Source organism: Muscardinus avellanarius (genome assembly GCF_963383645.1).
Source record: "Muscardinus avellanarius genome assembly, chromosome: 5".
Taxonomy (NCBI): domain Eukaryota; kingdom Metazoa; phylum Chordata; class Mammalia; order Rodentia; family Gliridae; genus Muscardinus; species Muscardinus avellanarius.
Genome location: NC_137790.1, coordinates 140555353 through 140565838, shown reverse-complemented (window position 1 = coordinate 140565838; position 10486 = coordinate 140555353).

Here is a 10486-nt window from a genome sequence, read left to right as displayed (position 1 = left end):
GGGTCTTTCTTTTAACGAAACGATTATTTTGTGGTTTTATTTTTTATCTTTTTGTGGTACTGGGGTTCCTGGAAGCCCTTCTTCCTCCGGGCTACACTCCCAGACCTATTTTTATTTTTGGAAACAGGGTCTATTAAGCCAGCGCGGCTGGCTTCGAACCTGCGCTGTCCTCCTGTCTCCGCCTCCCAAGGGCGGGGGGGGGGGGGTTACAGGCGTGAGCAACCACGCCTGGCTATTTTGTGGTTTTAATGTGTCACTTGGAACTTCAAGATGGAGGACCTTGACCCAGAACCTCCTTCAGAGCCCAGCCCAGGCTGCGGACCCAGAGAGGGGCGGGCCTAGGGGCCCCTTTGGCCAAAAGTGTCCCCCTCAGGGGCGTGGCCTTAGCCCTCTGGGCCAAGGGGAGTTGTGGCTGGCTTGTTTTCTTCCTCGGAGACACGCCCTCCTCCCGTGGGGTGGGCAGATGGGCCTGGCCTTGAGAAAGGCATCTGGCCATTGGTTGCCATGGTGACCAGGGACAGTGTTGCTGTCTGAATGTTGAGTGAGTGAGCAAGGAAGGGAGGAGGGGCACTTGGGGGTCTGCCTCTGCCTTCTTGGGGAGGCTGGCCTCCCTTCTCAGCCTTTCCCGAGGCTACTGGGTCTAGCCTCCCTGCCTCCCTGGGAGATCTAGCCCTGTCCTGCTGTAGCTCCAGCTCAGACGGGTACCCTCTCCTATCAAAGGATGATTTCTTATCTCAACCGAAGGTAGGGGGTATCTTCCGCCCTTTTCCACTTTGGAAAATGTCACTGTGACAGGAGCCCCCTCCCCACCTGCTCCCTGGATCCAAGGTGGGAAGGCCGCTCTCTGTTGATGGCTGGGGCTGGCTTTTGGTACTTTTGTGAGAGGGGATGCTTGGCTCGCCTGCCATTAACCAGGGGTCTCTTTCTATACTCCGGATCAGAGCTGGGGTGGTGGGGGCTGCTGAGCCGTGCTCAAAGCTGTGGCCCTGGCTCAGCCTGTACTGGAGCAGAGAGGGCTCTTCCTGGCCGACCCGGACATATGCAACCCCACTCTGCCCAGGGAAGCCTCGAGGTGCTGAGTGCTAACGTCCGGGCCGGACAAGTGCCTGACACCACTTCCTGGTTACTAGCCTCTGTTTCTGGCTGGGGAAGCCAGAGCCCGCCTGAGCTAGTGCTGCTGGGTTCCCATCCAGATATTAATAAACACTGTTTTGACATTTTCTCCCGGTTCCCAGGCTTTTCTTTGTCTATAGGGTTGGATGCAAGTGGCCTCAGGACGGGTACTCACCCCCACTAGGATCTCACCCCAGCTGGAGAGGGTATCTCGGGCCCGATGTCATGCCAGGCTGACTCCAGAGCCATCAGGGGCCTCACGAGGCATGGGAAGGTCAAAGGGGCCGAGGCATGGGAAGGTCAAAGGGGCCGAGGGAGGCACCTGACGCCTGCCCCCAGCTCTGTGCGCCCCGTGCGCTGTGTGTGACGCCACCCCGGCCCCCGTGTGCCAGGGCCTGCCCACAGCGGCCACCCCCAGCTGCGTGCCAACCTGCGGAAGGGCGGGCAGAGTGCCTGCTGCAGCGCTAAGCTATTTTCAGAAGCTGCCAGATTTTATTTGGCAGCAAGAATATCGGGGAGGGGAGGGGACAGGACGCTGGAGGACTGTCTTTTCACTGCTCCAGTGAGAGCGCCCTCGCCCCTCGGGAGCCCTTGCGGGGGCCTCAAGGGGCCCTCACCGTGGCGTTCCCCCCAGCTTCAATCTTGAGACCTTCCTATTTTCCAAGAGCTCAACTGGTGCAGGCGTGCTCGCTCCCCTGCCCTCCCCCTTTCCGGCAGGGCACGGAGGAGGTGCAGGGGAGCTAGAAGGCAGAGGACAGGCAAGTGCTCTAGAGATGAGCTGCTGCTTTGCAGCCTGGTGACCTTGGAGGAGTTCCTCGGCTTCCCCAGCCTCCAGGCCCCCAACTGTGGAGACCCGGGCCATCATGTGAGCCACCAGCCGGGTGCACCAGCCCTCATGAGCCACCCCCGCATTCTTAGCCATCAGGAAGAAGTCCCTAGATTTGTCTGGAAGAAAAACAGTCCGGGCTGTAATCTACTTCTGGGACTTCCTATCCAGAAAATCCAGCCTTGAGTTTCTTTTTTTTTTGGGGGGGGGGTATTAGGGATTGAGGTCAGAGCTGTTCTGCCTCTGAGCTATGCCCCAGCCTTATTTATTTATTTATTTATTTATTTATTTATTTATTTATTTATTTGGTGGTACTGGGGGTGGAACCCAGAGGCTTTCTACCTCCGGGCTATACTTCCAGACCTATTTTATACTTTATTTGGAAACAGGGTCTCACTAAGTTGCAAGTAGCTGAGGCTGGCTGTGAACCAGCGCGATCCTCCTGACTCAGCCTCCCAAGCGCGGGGATTACAAGCGTGCGCCACCACGCCCGACCTTATTTTTTTTTATTTTGAAACAGAGTCTCACTAAGTTGCTGAGGGCCTTGCTAAGCTGCGATCCTCCCGTCTCAGCCTCCCAAGTCCTGGGATTACAGGCCTGGGCCACCAGGTGTGTTGCCACAGGGACTTGAGGGTCCCCTTGGAGCCTGTGGTTCAGGCCAACAATCCTGGCATACTCTCTAAGTCTGGGTAAATGCTGGCCAGATGCAGAGTTATATAGAGTCCCCAGAGGAGCGGATGGGCTCCCTCGCTCGCCTGCCGAGCCCCCCTGGGCCTGAGGCTGGCCCGGGCCGAGAAGGCAGCCGCTAAAGCTTCAGTCGCGGCGCTCACCTCCAGGGGTTATACTCAGGATGGAGAAGGCGAAAGCGTTACACCAATACAGGTTGCACCGTAGCCCTGATGCGGTCACGGAAGGAAAGACGCAGCTCTAAGGAGAGGAACAGAGCAAAGAATTGAGGGGCCCGAGGCAGGACACGGGCTGGTAGGTTAGGGCTGGCTGAGGGCAGAACAGCTCCAGCTTCCATCCGGGAACAGAAAGACTGGGGGAGGGCCCGCCTGCTCCACAGGTGTCTGAAGGAGGCTGGTCAGGTATCCACCTGGCAGTCCCAGGGAAGGATTCTTATTGGTTACACCTGGCCAGCTGCTGCTGTGGGGGAGGCAGTGCGCCCCCTCCTCTGCCACAGAGATGGGTGGCAGGGTAGAGCGTGGGAGAGTTGCCCCTCAGCTCCTGTGTTTTCCTGGCCACTTCCCAGGAAAGACCGGGAGGAACAGGGCCCAGTGACAGCCCAGCCCAGGGCCTGGTCCCCGATCTCTGGGATTCGATGGAGTTCTCACGTGCCGGGACCGGGAGGCTGGATGTCTGGCCAAGTCACACTCCTTGTCGAGCCTCAGGATGGTTTCTGTGAAATGGGAGCAGACCCCTGACAATCAGCTGGCGTCCAGGAGCTATGTGCCATGTGTTCACATGGTCCAGCCAGATGCCCAGGCGCTTCTCGTCCCATCTCAGTGATGGCTTCCTTGGGTCTCTCACTGAAGAATTTCACAAGAGGGAGGTGTGTGCGTGTGCGTGTGCGTGTGCGTGTGCGTGCGCGTGCGCGTGCGTGCGCGTGACAGAGACAGACAGACGACGTAGCCCCTGACTGTCCTCAGAACCTGCTGCTCACTGCTGTCGTCTACCAGCCCCTCTCCGCCCTCGCCCTCGATTCAGCCCCTCCACTGCAGTATCAGAACTGAGCCTCAAAATGCAGCCTCTGCAGCCTCTGCAGGGGTCTCCGTGTTCCCAGGCCTCCTGAGGACTCTCTTTCCTGTGGGCGTGGGGTGGGGGCGAGGGGCATTAGGTCCTGGGTGGCTGTCTCCATCCAGCGCCCGGCACGTCAGGCTAGCCTCCACATCCCGAGTGGGTCCTCGCGCCTGCCTCGGGCTCACAGGGTACAATTCTCCCTTTTGTCCCACTGGGCAGCCGGGAGGTTTATCCCTCAGGATCAAGATCAGACAGGAAGCCCTCTCCTCCTGTGTGAGATGGGGCAGGATCATTTAGAGCCCGGAGGCCTGGGCACTGCTTACCTAAGGCTCGGCTGAGGCGGGCCTCACCTTTGAGGTCCCCATCAGTAAGATAAGATGTTGATTACGCAGTACCAGGTCATCCCGGCACCCGGGTAGACCAGTTGACAGTTGTGAAGAATGCTCGAGGGACTCAGGAGACCATGCCCTTCAGTAGGTCTCAGTTTTCTTTTCTTTTCTCTTTCTTTCTTTCTTTCTTTCTTTCTTTCTTTCTTTCTTCTTTCTTTCTTTCTTTGCTATGTGGCACTGGAGGATTGAACTCAGAGGTGCTCTACCTCTGAGTTATACTCCCAGCCTTATTAATTTTTGTTTGAACAGGGTCCTGCTAGGTTGATGAGAGTCTCACTAGTCCTCAAACCTGCGATCCTCCTAGCTCAGCCTCTCAAGTACTGAGTTCACAGGTGTGCAGCACCATACCCAGATTTTCTTTTTTGGGTACTTGGGATTAAACTCAGGGGCCTTCTATCTCTGAGCTACACCTGTAGCCTTTTTTTTTTTAATTTTTTATTTTGAAACAGGGTCTCAGTAAGCTACTGGGTGTCTTACTCAGTTGCTGAGGTCATCCCCGAACCTACGATCCTCCTGTTTCAGCCTCCCAAGTACTGGGATTACAAGTGTGAGGCACTACACAGGGCTCTCAGTTTTCTCATCTGTTAAATGGGCGTAATACTCACAAGGATGGGCTATGACTGTGATGGTGCCTTGGCCACCAGTATCTGCTAGAAAACGTGTCCCGCTGCCAAATGCTGCCAGCTCTACCCTCGATTTCCCCTGACCAGGAGAAGGCAGGAGAGCACTGGTTTCCTGGGGCTCAGAGGACCTGACAGTCAGCAAGACAGGTTAACTGGGGTGTGGGGCCATCTGCTGGTCAGTCGGGTAAGTATTCAGTGGTCACCTACTATGTGCCCCAGCTTGAGAGCATCTGGTGGGGGAAAGACCACAGCACTACAATGAGCAGCTGCTGTTCACGGACCGTGCGTGGGTTTGACTCGGGTCATCCCCATCTTACAGAGAGCGACGGGGCCCAGGCTCTTTGCCCCCCCCCCCCTGCCCCCAGCTGAAGGAGGACTGCAGAAGGACGTGCTTCCCTTGGCTGGGAGCAGTCCCAGAAGACTCCCAGGCACGGTGGCACTGTGACGTCAAAACAAGCCAGATGTGGATAGGCAAGCCTCAGGGAGACGGCGTCGCCACTGCTGGCCCCAGCAAAGGTGGATCCCCTTCCCTGTCCCTCTCGTAGGGAGTCAGAGTGGGTGCTCGGAGTGACGGGGAGCACTGGGGGCAGCTTCTCTCTTTAGACCCCACAGGGCTCTGCCCTCTGGCATCCCATTCCCCAAGCCCACTTCCAGCCCAACCCTGCACCTCTCAGGAAGGTTTAAGTCAGGAGCACTTTCCTGCCAACGAGACAGGTGTTGGGCCTGAATCCCACAGCCCCGGGTCCCCTCCTCAGCCTGTCTGTGACTTTGGACAACCCCTAATCACCGTGTCCACTCCTCATTAGAACATGTGGAAGCAAAGCTCCCCACCCCACCCGAAACGTTGAAGCTGAAGGGCCCGCCATGGCTCAGGGCACCCAGAAAGTCGCAGGCCCCCACACTCGCCGTCCACAAGAGGCCGCGTGGGGCATGACGGTGTTCAGGAGTGTCAGACACAGGTTAAAGCCCCCAGGAGGAGGCGGTCTTCTGGACCTGCCTGTGTGCCGGAGTGGCCCGCCTGCCCTGGGCCCTCTCGGTGAAGGTCCTGCCAGGCCAGGGCCGTGGGCTGAGTGGCGGGGCTGCCAGCGCCGCTGGGGAGCCAGGTGGGGCAGAGGGCGGGTCCAGAGGGCACCTCATCACGGAGTCACACAGGGAGCCGGGGACTGTGGGGCCCGCAGCAGGAAACACCAGCCGGGGCGGGTGTAGAGTGCCTGCGCTGTTGGCCAGGGCAAACTAAGCAGATGGGGCTCCTTCTCTGACGATGATGGAGCCTACAGCCAAGGAGTGGGGTGCCAGAAGGCCAGGGATGTCTCAAAGTAGAGGACACTCAGCGGAGGACAGATGACAAGAAGGCATTGCTAAGAGCAGAGGAAGCGGAAGGGCCTCCCCAGCGCAGAGAACAGCAGGTGCGAAGGCCCCGCGGTTCCCAGCTGGTGTATCTGAGGAGCAAATTGGGCATGGTGCACCTGGACAGCGATGGGCTCCACCAGCCTCCCGTGGAGAGACGACGTGGGCGGCTTCCAGGGCTTCTGGGGGCGCCTTCCTCCTTGCTCTGCCCCTCACCAGGGAGGCTCTGGTCCAGGGCTCTGATAGCTCGGTCAGATATGAACCAGCCCTCACCTGGCCCTTGACTCTGTGGAGGAAATACCAGCTCCTGAAATGGCTTTAACACCTTCCTGTTGGCAATAGATGGAACCCACTAAAGCGTGGATACAAAGCTCGCTGGAGCTGTTAATATCAACAGAGCCAACAGCCCGTGTCTGTTTTCACAGCGAGGTGCGATAAGACGTAACTCACGGTGAGATAGATCCCATAGAGACAGGACCTGCCCTCTAGGGCCGACCCCCTAGTGAGCCCCAGCGACTGGGTTCCATCCCATCAGAGTTGTACGGCTTTTGGGTGGAAGATCCCTGGGGTTGGAGGTGAGCAGAGATTCTCAGCAATGCTCACATACCCTAGCCTCGGCCAGAAAGAGACAAGCCTTCCTCCCTCCAGACCAAGAGCCAATGCAGGTCTGGGCTGCCAGGGTGGGAGGGGACCTCGAGACGGCCCCCCGGGACAGCAGCCCCTCTTCCCCCAGAGAGGGTCGTTACTCTGGAGGTCAGGTGGGCTTCCCAGAGAGCTAGCTCCATGGAGTAAATCCTTCCCCCGAAGCTGCCTGGAGGCCAGAAGGATGCCGCCGTAGCAGGAGGTCGGGGGAGGAGCAGGCAGCCATTTTCTCTCTGGAAGCAAGGTAGCCCGAGGTCAGCTGACTTGCCCAAGGTTACCGAGAAGGTTGGTAGTAGCCGGTGCCATCAACAGAAGGAAGCTCCCCGAGACAGCCCTGGTCTGGGAGGGAAGGACGGCCTCGGTCAGCAGAGCCTGTGAGTTTCCACTTCTGAACGCCTCACGGTGTCACTCAGAGTTCCATTTCCTGGAGGGAAATATTGGGCCGCCATGTTTGCTGCCCGGACAGGCCAAACCCAGGCCTCCAAGGACAGGAAGGGGCCCAGGAATCGCGGACGGTTGACCCCAGTGTGGTCCAGAAATGGCCTTGGGAGCTGAAAGGGCGGCGTTCTAGGTAGAGACCGAGGACAGGCCGCTTCACAGCGCCGTGTCTTCACAGAAGCAGGCTGTTGGAGGTCCTGGGAGGAGAGTGGCCATTTTCCTTGAGGTGGATTTGGAAAGAAGAGGGGATTTTGGAAAGGTCGGAGCCGAGAAGGCACAGCATGGCTCCGAGAGCACTCTTGCTACACTCTTCCTCTAGTAATAACAGAGCCATCAGAGACCCTTGGACTGCGGGGTGACGGGTGGAGAGAGGAGAGAAGCCCGTGCAGTCCGCAAGGCCATGCCCAGGGCCCTTCATAGACTGACATTGCTACCTTGTTTCCCTGAAGACTGGGGGGCATTCTAAATCAAACCACTGCAGGTGCCGAGGCTAGCCTTGAACCTGCGATCCTCCTCTCTCAGCCTCCCAGATGCTGAGATTACAGGCACGGGCCACCATGCCCAGCTCCCTGGGGCGCCCTTTTTTTTTTTCAAAATTAATTTTTTTTATTGGTGCATTGTAATCATACATGACATTGGAATACAAGATTTGAGAAGATATACAAGCACACAGCATCCAATTGGCCCTCATCCAGTCCCCATCTCATTCCCTCCCCCTCCCTCGATACCATGTTTGATTGGTGATTATCTTTGATACATTTGTTTATGTACCTCCTGAGTTTTAAAGAGGTTCTATCCTCCCCCATCCCATCCCCTCTGACTGGTCACCTTAATTGCTTCTCTATAGGGCCCTTTCTGCAACTCAACCTCCTCCTGTTACCCCTTTCCTCCTGGATTTTGTTAGCTAGGGGAAGCATCTGGTTTTTACTTTCTGTGATATTTCTCTGTGCATGCCACATTGCAAGTTCTGATCCCACTCTTGACATCACCAGTAGAGGCCTGGCCACCTGGAGGACTCTGATCCCGACCTTGCTGGCTCCAGCACCGGCCTTGCCTCGTGGGAGGCCCCAATCCTGGTCTCGCTGGCCCCCGCACCAGCTTAACCCCTCAGCTGGCTTCGATCCCAGCCTGGTGCGCTCTTAAACAAGCCCTAGGTGTGTTTCCCAGGCAAGCTGAGCTGTTCTTACTCTGTCAGACCTGTGGACGGCCCTGACCTGGGACTTCCTATTTATTAGAAGGAGGAGATGCCGGGCGTGGTGGCGCACGCTTGTAATCCCCGCGCTTGGGAGGCAGAAACAGGAGGATCGCGCAGGTTCGAAGCCAGCCCCGCGCACTGGCTTAGGAGACCCTGTTTCCAAATAAAAATGTAAAAATAGGTCTGGGAGTGTAGCCCGGAGGTAGAAGGGCTTCCAGGAACCCCAGTACCACCAAAAAAAAAAAAAAAAGAAGGAGGAGGACAGGTGGATGCTGAAACCCTTAGCCCAGGGCCGGGGCTGCAGTCCTGTGAGGCAGGAGCTGCCCTTCTCAGCCATTTCACACCCAACACGCCCTGATGAGCCAAGGCTGTTCAGACTCCACACTCCCTGCTGGTCCTTGGCTCCAGGGTTCCCCTGGCCCGGGGCCCCCTCAGGACCTGGCTGGGGCTGCTACCTGGAGGACCTGCCTTGGCCTCAGGGACCTGCACTTACTACGGGATCTGTGGGCGCTGCTGCCCACAGATGGGTTTAGGGACCTCGGGCTCAGGTGCCACCCCTGTGGTCTCTCTCTGGTCAGTGGTTGCCAACACCAAGAACTGCCTTTCAAGAAGCCCTTGGGGTTCTCTTGGCATCAAGACGACAGCACAAAAACATAGGCTGTAATCTGCAAGCGCAGAGGGAGAAGAGCGATCGCCCTCGCTGGGCTCCTCCCCAGAGTGTCTCCACGGCTTTCAGACTTGTCCCGGTGGCCCTTCACGCCCCGCGGGTCCTGGCCCAGCTCACCGAGCACAGATCCGCCTCTTCTTCTGCCTAGGGCCGGACTTGGGTTTTCCTAACGCTCCCAGACCACGGCCAAGCGGGAGCTACAGAAATGTCTATGCCCTTATCCCCATAGGGAACAGAATTCAGCTGTTCAGATCTGTGAGGGCTCTAAGAACCCCTTAAGTCTTTCCACCAGTCACCGTCATGCCCAGCAAGTGGTTTCTGAAGTTAGTTTTTTTTTAGGTATAATTTACATAAAGTGAAATCTTAAGCGTAAGTTAGATAATTTTGACCTAATGCATACAGCCCTGTCACCAGGATCCCCATCAGGATAGAGGATATTTCCATCTTCTCTGTTCCCAGTCACTCTCTCTTCTGCACCCCAGCAAATAACAGAGTTGGTGTCGATCACCGTAGACAAGTCTTACCTGTTCTAGAAATTCATAGAAATGGAACTTCAGAGTGTGAAGGACGTAGCTGTGGAGGCTGGCTTCTTTGGGATATTCTCCCATGTTGTAAGTTCTTTTCTTCTTGAAATTTTTATTCTTTGCAGTAATTGGAATTAAACCCAAGGCCTGGTACCTACCAAGCAAGTGCTCTACATCCACCACTGGTCTACATCCCCAGGCCACCCTTTTTTGTGAGACTGGACGTTGAACCTAGTAACATTCTATCTACAGGCTAAACCTTTGGCCCTATTTTATTTGTGGAAACAGAGTCTCACTAAGTTGCTGAGGCTGGCTTCGAACCTGCTATCCTCCTAGCTCAGCCTCTAAAGTATTGGGATTATAGGTGTGCACTGCTACACCTTTCTCTCAGCTCCCTTTCTTCTTCTTCTTCTTCTTCTTCTTCTTCTTCTTATTATTATTATTATTATTATTATTAGTCTGGGGGTGGAACCCAGGGGCATTCTACCTCCAAGCTACACCCCCAGCCCTACTTTTTATTCTTTATTTTGAAACAGAGTCTCACCGAGTTCCAAAGGGCCTCACTAAGTAGTAGCTGAGGCTGTCCTCGAACCGCTATCCTCCCTTCTCAGCCTCCCGAATGCTGGGATTACGTGTGCCATCATGCCCGGCTCCTTTCTTTATTTTGAAACAAGGTCTTGCTAAGTTGCTGAGACTGGCCTCAAACCTGTGACCCTCCTGTCTTAGCCTTCCAAGGACTGGAATCACAGGCGTCGGCCAGCGTGCCTGGCGATTTCCAGCCCTTTACAACATTATTTCATGATGGGCCTCTAAGTGGATCACGCTAGCCCTGAACTTGCGATTCTCTTGTCTCAGCCTCCAGAGTAGCTGGGATTCCAGGTACGCACGCCACTATGCCTGGATTATTGTGCACGTGTGCGTGTGCGTGTGTGTGTGTGTGTGTGTGTGTTTCTAGAAATTGAATACAGGGTTGTTTTACCTC